Consider the following 12,500-nt stretch of genomic DNA (forward strand, 5'->3'; position numbering starts at 1 on the left):
CCCTTGGGAACACCTGACTCGTGCATAAAACAAGGTCGGTGATCCGTCATGCCAGGGATCGGGAATAGGAAGTGAATCGCTCCTTCCTTTCCTCCCTTTCCTCCTCTCTCTGCCTTCCTTCTTTCCTCTTCCTACTCCAGATGGGACAGAAGGGATGGAGGTAAGGGAAGGAAGGGATGGGATGTAGGAATGAAAGAACGGGATGAATAAGAAGAGAAAAGAAGGAAGGGGAGAAGGTATTAGAAGGGAAGGAAGGGACAAAGGGAGAAAGGGAAGAAGCAGGAAGGAATGGAAAAGGACTCTGCCTCCTCCTTCTCTTATTTCCTATCTCTGCCCTTTCCTCTCCTTTCTTCTCATCTCCTTTATCCCCTTCTTTCTATGTCTCTCCTCTCCTCTTTCTTCTTCAAACACTTCCTATTTCCTTTCCTTACTCTAGTCTCTGCCCTTTCTCTTTCCCTTCCTTCCTGTCCATTTCCCTTCCTTCTTTCTTTCTGCCTTTTCGTTTCTTTCTATTTCTCCTTTTCTTTCCTTTTTCTAATCCCTTTCTCCTCCTCCTTTCCTTTTCTTCTGTCGTTCTTTCCATTCTTCTCCTTCTTCCTTCCTTCCCTTCCCTCTTTCACTCATTCCTTCTTTCGCAGTCTGTTACAATCTCTTCCTTCTCTCCTGCATTCCCTCTGCCTATTCTCCTTCCCTCCTTCCCAACCTCCCTCCCTCCCCCTCTCACTTGCTGACGGAGTGAAGTGTAATGGAAGGTTTCAATAGTCACCCCTGAAATGTTCTGGTTTCCCGTTACACTGCTATGTTACTGCTCTCTCTCTCTCTCTCTCTCTCTCTCACACACACACACACACACACACACACAACCCCCTCCACACACACACACACACACACACACACACACACACACACACACACACACACACACACACACACACACAACCCCCCCCCTCCCCCCCACACACATACAACTCCTACCACTCCATATTAACACCTTTTTAACTTTTCCTCTTTTCTTTTACGAATATATTCTTTTTTTTACCCCAACTCTTTCTTCTCCCTTCCCAACAATAAAGAAATCCACATAAAACATTCTAATACTTAATCCAACACCTTAATTAAACTTTCCTCATTAGTTACCTGTATTTGGCTACCTGGGAAGGCCTCTGTTACCTGCGTTTATATACGAGGAAAGGAGAGGGTCGAGGAAGGGAGAGAGAGAGAGGGGGAGAGAGAGGAAGGGAGGAAGGGGGGAGGGGAGGGAAAGGGGGGAGGGTCTTAGTGTCTCCTCCTCCTCCTCCTCTTCCTCCTCCTCCTCCTCCTCCTTCACATTAGCGATTCGTTCCTCGTCAGGGAAATGATTTGTTTCAGGGTGAGGTGAGGTGGAACGGAGAGGGCTTGTCGACTCATTATCTTGTTTTCTTTACTTTTTTCCTCTCTTTTTTTCTTCTTTCTTTTCTTTTCTTTATTTCTTTCTCTTTCTTTTTCCTTCTCTCTTTTTTTCACTTTTTTCATGTTTCTTTTTTTCTTTCTCTTTCTTTCTGTATATTTATCTTTTATTTGTTTTTTTTATTTGCTTCGCTCTTCCTGTTCCTTTCTTTACTCTCATTTTCTTCCTGTCCTATTTTTTTCTCTTTCTTTTCCTTTTTCTTTTATCTGTATTTTACTCTTCTCTCTCTCTCTCTCTCTCTCTCTCTCTCTCTCTCTCTCTCTCTCTCTCTCTCTCTCTCTCTCTCTCTTTTATTTTTTATATTTAGTTCTTTCTCTATCTCTATCTATCTATATTCCTATCTATTCGTCCATTTATTAATCTTCTTTTCACTTCTGTCCTCTTCCTCCTCCTCCTCCTCCTCCTCCCTTCTTAATCATCTTAGTCTTACGGAAAGATTCAATCACTCCCAATCCTTTCCTTTTTCTCATTTAAAACTCCTCGAAGATTTATTTTTTTCGCCCTAAGACTTGAAATCATGGAAAGCAGTTATTTTTTTTCCATTACGCGTGACAATCTGCTCGGGGAATCAAATTGTGGTCTCTCCTTCTTTTGCTCTAATAGTCATCTTTATGGGATAGCAAAAGGAATATTGGAAGGGAGAGCTTGTGTGTTTGTTCTTTTGTTTCCTATGAAGCCAATATTATTCTCTAGTCGCGTTGTTATCTTCTTGGAAAGTCAAATAATAATCTCTCGTTCTTTTGCTGTAATATTTATCTTTATTGAATAGCAAAAGTAATATTAGGAGGGGGAGTGCGTGTCTTTTTCTTTTGTTTCCTATGAAGCCAATATTATTTTCTAGTCGCGTTGTTATCTTCGTGGAAAGTCAAACTATCATGCTTCATTCTCTCCTTCTCTCTAATATTCATCTTTACAGGAAGCTGCAGTAATAGTAAAAGTAAGGTAGTGTTTATTCTTTTATTTCCTCTAAGCTAAGACGCTGATATTATTTTCAAGCCGCTTAAATCATCAAATATTATCCTTGCTTCTTTGTTGTTCTAATATGTTTTATTTTTTTAAGGAACAGCGATAGCAATAGGAGCAGGGCACTGTCTGTTTCATCTGCATCCCAACTCGTTAATTTAAATGGAATGTCAAATTATCCTTCCTTATGTTCTGTTCTGATATGTATTTTCACGGAGCAGCAGCGCCAGTATTAAGAACAGGGTAGCGTTTGTTTCCTATGCTTCCCGACTCGTTAATTTGAATGGAATGGCAAATTATCCTTCCTTATGTTCTGTTCTGATATGTATTTTCACGGAGCAGCGGCGCCAGTATTAAGAACAGGGTAGCGTTTGTTTCCTATGCTTCCCGACTCTTTAATTTGAATGGAATGTCAAATTATCCTTCCTTATGTTCTGTTCTGATATGTATTTTCACGGAGCAGCGGCGCCAGTATTAAGAACAGGGTAGCGTTTGTTTCCCCAAGTCTCATGTACACTTAACTTTTGCTTGCCTTCTTAAACAGCTGAGAAAATTAAATTGTTCTTGCATCTATTCTAATATTTATCTTTAAGGACCAGCGGCGGTAATAGGAGCGGGGTAGGCTTCGTTTTCTCTCTGTCCTGTGCATCGTTAAGACACTCAGAAAGTCAAATTATGCTTGGTTATGCTTCGTTCTAATGTTTATCTTGATGGGCCAGCGGCGGCAATAGGAGCGGGGTAGGCTTCGTTTTCACTATGTCCTGTGCATCGTTAAGACACTCAGAAAGTCAAATTATGCTTGGTTATGCTTTATTCTAATATTTATTCTTATGGACCAGCAATAACAGGGCTGGGACAGCGTTTGTGTCCTGTGAAGTCTCATGAGCACTCAGCTGTGACCCACTTCCTTATGTCGCTTTCCTAATGGTTTCTTCTATTATTTATTCTTACAGAGCGCCAGCAGCATTTGGAGCGACGTATTCGATATATTCTCAGGTACATTCAGCTTTGGCACATGTCCTTAAGTCGTATTAAGAAACAAATTATCCGTGTTAATCTTGATGGCCCAGCAGCAGTTGACAGGCGGTGTTTGTTTCCTCTAAGCCTCATGTACGTTCAACCTTGGCTCGCCTCCTAAAGTCGTTAAGAAAATCAAATTGTTCTTGTATCTGTTTGAGTATTTGTTTTCATGGAGCACCAACGGTAATAGGAGGAAGGCAGCGTTTGTTTCCTCTAAGGTGCATGTATGCTCAACCTTGGCTCGCCTCCTGAAGTCGTTAAGAAAATCAAATTGTTCTTGTATCAGTTCGAATATTTATCTTCATGGAGCACCAGCGACAATAGAGGCTACGTAGGGTTTGTTTTCTTTAAGCCTCATGTACGCCCAACCTTGGCTCGCCTCCTGAAGTCGTTAAGGAAATCAAACTGTTCTTGTACCTGTTCGAATATTTATCTTCATGGAGCACCAGCAGTAATAGGAGGAAGGCAGTGTCGTCTTTCTCTCGTGTACATTAAGCCTTGGCCCGCATCCTTAAGCCTCGAAGAAAATCAAATTATCCTTGTCTTCTTCTGTTCTTTTATTTATCTTTGTGGACCAGCAGTAGTAAAAGAGAAGTAACGTTTGTTTGCTCTTAAATATTTTGTACAGTGCCTAAGTCCGCCTCCTAAACTCATTATCAAGCTTCCAAAGGCCGAGAAAATGATCAATGGGGTTCTCAAGAGTGTTGTTTTTAGGTTCACGGTACGGAAGGAGGGTCAAACTACCACCAAGGTCACAAAACTACCCCTGGAAATGCCTACAACTCCTACGAAAGCCTTGTCTATTCTCTTGTATCTATCGGTAAAGGTAGAATACAGGTAGCGTTTGTTTCCTCTACGTACAGTCGTTTAGAAGTCAAATTATCCTCGGTTTTTCTTTAATATTTATCAGTAGCAGTAGAAGCAGAATTAGAAATAGCAGTAGAAGACAGGTAGCGATTGTTTTTTCTACGTCCCTTCGCTTCTAAATCAAATTGTATAAGTTTTTTCTTTAATATTCATCAGTAGAAGTAGAAGCAGAAGTAGCCGAAGCAATAGCAGACAGGCAGCGTTCGTTTCCTCCACGTCCCGTCGCTAAGAAATCAAATCATCCTTCGCTTTGGTACAATTATTTATCCTTATGGAGCAGCGGCAGCCGGAGGAGGCAGGTAGCGGGGCAGCGAGGTAGCGGGGCAGCGTTTGTAGTCCTCCGCGTTCCCTGTGAACTCGGCCGCTTAGAAATCAAATTAGCCTTGATTTCTTTCCATCATTTATCGTTATGGAGCAGCAGCCGCGGGAGACAGGCAGCGGGTAGCGAGGCAGCGGGGCAGCCTCTGTTTCCTCCACGTTCCCTGAGCGCTCGGTCGCTGAGACCTCAAATTATCCTTGGTTTCGTTGCATCATATATCTTCATGGATCACCAATAGTAGGAGATGGGTAGCGATTGTTCCCTCTGCCTCAGGCCTATAGTCTCAAACGTTTCTAGGCCTACACGCCCACATTTGGTCAGGCTTTTGTAGAGGCTGTGTTAGTATTCCCATGGGTAGTTTTATAAGCCTAATGATAGTATAACAAGGCTTCTACACCATGAATGTGAATAATTTCGAGTAGCGGGCTTTTTTTTATTATTGTTTCCTATTTTTGTGCCCTTGAGCTGTCTCCTTTGTTGTAAAAAAAATACTCATGAGGACCTGACTAACCACCTGTGTGTCCTTTGAAAATTGTTGTAGGAGCCGAAAGCATGTGATAATTCGGGGCTACATGCTACGGGTCTTCATAAGGGAGACACGTTCTTTTACCTATATTATTCACCCGTATATCCCTTAACGTACAGTACATGCAGATCTTAAGTGTGTTTTGTCATCTACGTGTGTTCCTCATGAGCTCCTCCTCTTTGTACTGTGTGACCTTCATTGTCTCCTTTCCCTCTCTGCGTTACAAGTCTTCACGAGGGAAATACGTTCTTTTACCTATAATATTTACCAATGAATCCCTTAACGTACAGTACAGAGTGTTTTGTCTTCTACGTGTGTTCCTCATGAGCTCCTCCTCTTTGTACTGTGTGACCTTCATTGTCTCCTCCTTTCCCTCTCTGCGTTACAAGTCTTCATGAGGGAGATACGTTCTTTTACCTATATTATTCACCCGTATATCCCTTAACGTACAGTACAGAGTGTTTTGTCATCTACCTGTGTTCCTTATGAGCTCCTCCTCTTTGTACTGTGTGACCTTCATTGTCTCCTCCTTTCCCTCTCTGCGTTACAAGTCTTCATGAGGGAGATACGTTCTTTTACCTATAATATTTACCAATGAATCCCTTAACGTACAGTACAGAGTGTTTTGTCATCTACCTGTGTTCCTCATGAGCTCCTCCTCTTTGGGCCGCCTCCAGAGTGCACGTCAGCGGCCTAACACAACACAACGCGGCGAGGTAATCACGCGTGGCTTTACCTGTTCTTTGCCCCCCGCGCGGCGCTCACCTGTAAATCACGACCACCTGACCACCTCTGCTCTTTTGTCTTGCCTGACCCTCATTTTTTTCTTCTGTCTCTCTCTATAAATAAATGTTTGTCTAATTTTTTTTTCGCTCTTCCGTCTTCATTATTTTTTTTTGATATTTCGTTTCGCTTTCTTCCTAGTTTTTCTCTTTATGTATTTATTTATTGATACATATATTCATCAGTCAATCTGTTTGTTTATCTATCTGTCTATAAATTTAAATATATTTGTCTATTCTCTCTCTCTCTCTCTCTCTCTCTCTCTCTCTCTCTCTCTCTCACACACACACACACACACACACACCTATGACACCTACTTGAAATGTTTCGCAACCTCAAGCAACTCTGACCTTTAAGACTAATTCTATGTCCGTATTCTCTCTCTCTCTCTCTCTCTCTCTCTCTCTCTCTATCAAAAGTGGAGTAAAATAGATTGAATAATGATAATAGGGTTAGAGAGAGAGAGAGAGAGAGAGAGAGAGAGAGAGAGAGAGAGAGAGAGAGGTTAAGTGTTTGGTTAATATCAACACTTAATGAGAGTTTATCAGTGTAACTAAATTGTCTTAGGCACTTGTTCTCTCTCTCTCTCTCTCTCTCTCTCTCTCTCTCGTGATCAAGAGTGGGCGTATGCTAAACTTGGTAAGAAACTGCGCGTGTTGGAGAGAGAGAGAGAGAGAGAGAGAGAGAGAGAGAGAGAGAGAGAGAGAGAGAGAGAGTGTGTGTGCGTGTCTGTGTGTGTGTGTGTGTGTGTCGTCAAATTTAGACACGCCTCCTATAATTTTTTCCCTCCATTTCCCTTTCCTTTTTTTCTCCTTCTCTTCCTTCCTTTATTTCTCTCCCTTCTCTTCCTCTTCTTCCGTATATGAGGTCAGTTTTTTTTCTCTTTATTCTTGTTCTCTTTCTTGTAATCTGTCTGTCTGTCTGTCTGTCTGTCTGTCTGTCTTCTATACCGTCTCCTCTTCTTCTTCTTCCTCCATCTTCCCCTCCTCTTCCTTCTCTCTTCTTAATTTTTCTCCCTTTCCTCCCTCCTCCGCATCATCTCCCTCTTTCATTATATTTTTCTGACTCCTAACTCTCTCCACTTTCCTCCTCCTCCTCCTCCTCCTCCTCCTCCTCCTCCTCTTCCTCCTCCTCTTTTTCCTCCTCATTTATTTCCTTCTCTCGTCTCCTTCTTTTCCTCACTCCTTCCATTTCTTTAATATCCTTTTTCTCCTTTATCATTATTCTTCCCTTATGTCTCGTCTTCTTCTTCTTCTTCTTCTTTTTCCTCCTCCTCCTCCTCCTTTTCCTCAGGGGATGAAGAAAGTTTCGACATATCAAAATGATATGAATGAGAGAGAGAGAGAGAGAGAGAGAGAGAGAGAGAGAGAGAGAGAGAGAGAGAGAGAGAGAGAGAGAGAGAGAGAGAGAGAGAGAGAGAGAGAGAGAGAGAGAGAGAGAGAGAGAGAGAGAGAGAATCGAATATCAGGTAGACGGAAGATTAATTTTACCTACCTCGAACCCATAGAGTTTTCTGTCCTCCTCCTCCTCCTCCTCCTCCCCCTCCTCCTCCTCTTCCATTCATTCCTTTCCTCTATTCATTATTCCTTTCTTTTTTCATATATTCTTTTTAGTCTTTCTTTCCCTTTTCCTCCATTCGCTCTTCTCCTCCTCCCCCTCTTCCTTTTCCTCCTTCTCCTCTTTCTCCTTTTTCTCTTCACTCTTACATTCGTTTCTCTTTTTATCCATACATTCTTTCTTCCTCCTCCTTCTTTTCCTTTCCTTCTCTTTCTCTTCTTTCCTTTAATTTCCTTCCTTTACTCCCTTCCCTTACTCTCTTATCTACTCCCCAAGCTTACTCTCCCTCCTCCTCCTCTACCTCCTCCTTCTTCCCTTTAATATATATGCCTACCTCTCTCTCCCCTCTCCTCTCCCCTCCTCTTCTCCTCTCTCCTCCCTTCCCTCTCCTCTACTCTCATCCTTCCCGCTACCCGACTATCTTCCACTCCCCTCTCTCCCCTCCCTTCTCCCTCCCCTCTGTCCACTCTCCCTCATTCTTCAATATTAAGGGCAGACTCTCATTTCCTCGCTCTCTCTCCCCTCCCTAGCTTACCCACGGCAGGGAGTTAGTGGATCTCTCTCTCTCTCTCTCTCTCTCTCTCTCTCTCTCTCTCTCTCTCTCTGATCGGGACGCGCATTTTTCTCTTTTATTTTCTCATTTTTAACTTTCTCATCGTTTTTCAATAATATTTCGTCTTTTTCTCTGTTTTCCTCTCTCTCTCTCTCTCTCTCTCTCTCTCTCTTCCTATCTCCACACACTAACTTTTTTTCCAACCTCGACATCCCTTCGGAGGCGTCAAGGGAGGAAGGAAGGAAGGGCGGAGTAACTCGATTATAAGGAGATCAATGCTTGCTAATACACGGGACTGATGAGGGAATAGGAGGGAGGGGGAAGAAAGTTAAGGAAGAGAAGCAGGCAACAGAGGGGAGAATAGAGGCTGAGGAAGGAAGGGCAGAGAGGAAGTTAAGAAGGAGAAGGAAGGAAATAGACGTGACTGATAGAGGAAGAGGAGGAAGAGGAGGAGGAAGGAGGGGAGGATGTGGAAGATAAGGAAGGGAAATAGACAGAGAATAGAGGGGAGAAAGGGAGGATGAGAAAGTTAATTAAGAGAAATAAAAGAAAGTAGAGAATGTATGTTAGGTAGTCTTGAGAGAGGAGGAAGAGAAGGAATACATAGGAATACATTTATCATTAAGGAGAGAAGGAAAGAGAGTGAATAAAGAAAGGCAGGAGAGAGAAACTGAAGAAAGGGAGAGGAAGGAAAGAGAAAGGGAGGGGAAAGAGAAAGAAAGCAATGAAGGGGAGGAAAACAGGGAGAAAAGGAAAGAAAGGAAAATGAAAGAAGGAAATGCAAAGGGCAAGGAGGCTCAGGAAGTTAACGAAGGGAAGGAGAAAGGAGGACGAGAGAAGAGAGGAGGAAGGAGAACGTCAAGGAAGGAAAGAAGGAAGGAATTACTAGGAACTGATAAACTAAAAAGGAGAAGGGAGATAATGAGGAAGTAAAAGGAATAATAAGAAGAATGGTAATAAAACTGTTTGGTAGAATAGAGAAGATAATAGATAAGGAAGAAAAGGAAAATAATAGAAAAAAATGAAGGAAGGAAGGAATGGATGAATAAGGAGAAAGGCAGAAAGATGAAAAGAAGGAAGGAATAAAAGGAATAAAAAGCAAAATGGTAATATAATTGTTTGGAAGAATAGAAAAGATAATAGATAAAAAAGAAAAGAAAAATAACAGAAAAAAATGAAGGAAGGAAGGAAGGAAGGAATAAGGAGAAAGGCAGAAAGATGAAAAGAAGGAAGGAATAAAAGGAATAAAAAGCAGAATGGTAATTAACTGTTTGGTAGAATAGAAAAAAAACAAGAAAAGGAAAAAATATAGAAAAAAATGAATGAATGAATGAATGAATGAATGAAGAGGAAGACAGAAAGGATGAAAGAATGAAGGAAGGAAGGAAAGAAAGAAGGAAGAGAGGAATGAATGACCGGAGGAAAGGGGAGGAAAAAATAGGTAAGGAGAGTAGAATGTTTACTAGGTTAAAGGTAGGAAGGGAGGGAGGGAGGGAGAGAATTAAGGCAAGAGGATAATTGAGAAGGTAAGTATGGAGGTAGAGAGGGAGATTTAGATTCAGGGCAAGGAAAGGGAGGGAGAGTGGGAGGAAGGGAGAGAAGGACAGGAGGGAGAAAGGGAGGAAGGGAGACTAGGAGAAAAAAAGTAAGAGTAGGAATGGAGGGAAAAAGGGAGAGAAAGGAGGAAAAGTGGGAGGAAGAGGAGAGAAAGGGAGGAAGGGAGACTAAGAGAAAAAAAAGTCAGATTAGGAATGGAGGGAAAAAGGGAGAGAAAGGAGGAAAAGAGGGAGATAGAAAGGAAAACAGAGATGTGGAGGAAAGGAATAAGGAAGAAAAGAATTGAAAGAGGCAGAGAATAAGGGAGAAGAGGGAAATGGAGGAAGGAGGGAGAGACGAAATTGGGGAAGGAGAGAAGGAAAGAGGGAGAGAGAAAATGAAGAAAGAGAGAGGAAGGAAAGAGAAAGAGAGCAATGAAGGGAAAGGGAAGAGAGAATAGAGGAGGAGGAAGAGGAGGCTGTGAGAAGAGACAGAGAGGGAGTGAAGAAGGGAGAAGAGAAGGCAGGGAAGGAGGGAGGGAGGGAGGGAGGCAATAAAGAAGAAACAAGAGGCTGCTAAAGTATTCGCTAAGTGGCTGATAGCAAAGTAGATAGTGGAGGGAGAAGGGAGGAAGAAAGGGGGGAGGGAGAGAAGGAGAAGGAGGAAGGGAGGGAGGTAAGAGGAGGAAGAAGTGAAGGAAGGAGGGAGGGAAGGAGGTATAGAAAGGAAGGGAAGAAAGGAGAGTATGGGAGGAGAGGTAAGGGAGAAAGAAGGAAGGGGAGGGTAGAGGGAGAAGAGGGGAGGGAAAGGGTGGAGAGGAAGAGGGAAGATTGGAAAGGGTATGAGAGAGGAGAGGGAGGCGGGAGAGAGGGAGGAGGGGAGAGAGAAAAGGAAGGGAAAGGGAGAGGGGAGAGAGAGGTCATTCTTGCTAAAACCTAATTGATATTCCAGGAAGGTAACCAGGAAGGGAGGAGAGAAAAAGAGGAAGGGAGGAGGGAGGGAAGAGGGAGGAAAGGGGAGGAAAGGCTATGACAGCTGACAGGTAGAAGAAAGGAAAGAGGAGGAGGGGAGGGAAGGGAAGGGAAGGGAAGGGATGGGAAGGGAAGGGAGGGGAAAGGAAGGGAGGGGAAGGGAAGGGAAGGGAAGGGAAGGGGTCGTAGTAAATATAATATGCATGTGACCTAATTACTACTACTACTACTACTACTACTGCTGCTACTACTGACACCACTACCACTACCACCACCACCACCACCAATAATAATAATAATAATAATAATAATAATAATAATAATAATATTTGACACCTGTACAAAGAAAGGGAACAAACCTGTCACACGCAAGCCTTAGGAGGTCACGAGGAGGAGATGGAGGAGGAGGAGGAGGAGGAGGAGTGGAAGAAAGGTGTGGAAAGTCAGTCAGTCTCTCTCTCTCTAATGTTTGCTTTCAGTCCGGTATTTACGTCATTTTCTCTCCCTCCTTTGAAGTCGTAATTATTATACTTTTCCATTTATCTTTTTCTCTTTGTTCATTTCCGACAAGTATTTTCTTTTCTTTTTCTTTTTTTCTTTTTCTTTTTATCTTTTTTTATATCAACGGGAATGGCTGGCGTAATTTTAGCTTTGATTTCCAGGATTTTTTTTTGTTTCTTTATTGAACTCGTAACTATGATGATGAAAATGATAATGATAATGATGATGATGATGGTGATGAAAATAAGAACAAGAAGCTTTTATATTGTTCCTCTAAATACCTTCTTTTTTATTTTGTTATTTCTCAAGCACATTTTTTTTCTCTTTCATATTAAAAGTTTTCATATTTTTCATCTAAATCCTTCTTCTCCAAATTATTTCTCTAACACAACATTTTATTTTCTCTTTCATATTAAAAGTTTTCATATTTTTCATCTAAATCCTTCTTCTCCGTATTATTTCTCTGACATAACATTTTATTTTCTCTTTCATATTAAAGTTTTCATATTCTTCATCTAAATCCTTCTTCTCCAAATTATTTCTCTAACATAAAAAAAATTTCTCCCTCTCTTTTTTCGCTCTTGGCATTAGAACCTTTCCCTTCCCTACCTAACTACCTCTTAACTCTCCTTCTTTTAGTTTCTTCATTTTATAACCTTCTCTTACCTACAACTTTTTCCCCTTTCTTTGCATATCATATAAGAACTTTCCCCTACCCACCTACCTCCCCTTATATTGAACTTATCCCTTCCTATCTACCTCTCAAATCTCCCTCTCTTAGTCCCTCACATTACAACCTTCCCATTACTAACCTGCTTTTTACCACTCTCTCTCTCTCTCTGCTCCTCATACTGAACCTTCCATCCTCACACACCACCGCTCTCCCATTCACCTCTTAGTTTGAACCTCCGCGTGCCAACCTACCTCTCAACAGCACTTGGTTATGTCCGGCCTCTGAGATCCAGTCGCTTCTGAACACCAGCCTGGGGAAGAAGAGATCCTGGGTTAGACATGAAGATAGATAGATAGATAGAAAAGTATACAGAGCTAGATAGATAATAAACAGGCATAAAAGTGATGTATAGAGATAGAAATAAAAAAATAGCCTTAGAAGTAATAGAGAGAGGTAAGGTAGAGAGATCGATAGAGAACAAACAGGTTTTGAAATGATAGAGAGAGGTAGAAAGACAGGAAACAGGGATAAAAAAGATATAGGGAGATAAGAGACAATGAAGAGGCTTAGAAGTAAAAGGTTAATGATTAAACTCAACAATAAATAGACTTAGAAGAAGGAAAAATAGAAATATAGTGTAAATAAACTTAGATTAGTAACCCATTAGACATAACAACAATAACAATACTCAGGCTTAGAAGTAACTGATTAAAAACACATTAAACTTAACAATAAACTTAGATTAGTAACCCATTAGACATAACAACAATAACAATACTCAGGC

General features: G+C 41.6%; 1 protein-coding gene and 1 long non-coding RNA gene across 2 annotated transcripts in view; both read right to left on the reverse strand.

Moving 5' to 3' along the window:
* Positions 1 to 12,500, reverse strand: part of LOC126988061 (uncharacterized) — an 80,370-nt gene that overhangs the window by 38,655 nt on the left and 29,215 nt on the right. The gene's annotated exons all lie outside the window — the stretch shown is intronic.
* Positions 1 to 12,500, reverse strand: part of LOC126988060 (somatostatin receptor type 2-like) — a 109,328-nt gene that overhangs the window by 33,800 nt on the left and 63,028 nt on the right. Inside the window, exon 2 of the mRNA XM_050845863.1 lies at positions 11,968 to 12,026. The gene's annotated coding sequence lies outside the window, so the exon portion shown is untranslated. The remainder of the gene's footprint in view (positions 1 to 11,967; positions 12,027 to 12,500) is intronic.

Source organism: Eriocheir sinensis, chromosome 67 (assembly GCF_024679095.1).
Source record: "Eriocheir sinensis breed Jianghai 21 chromosome 67, ASM2467909v1, whole genome shotgun sequence".
Taxonomy (NCBI): Eukaryota; Metazoa; Arthropoda; class Malacostraca; order Decapoda; family Varunidae; genus Eriocheir; species Eriocheir sinensis.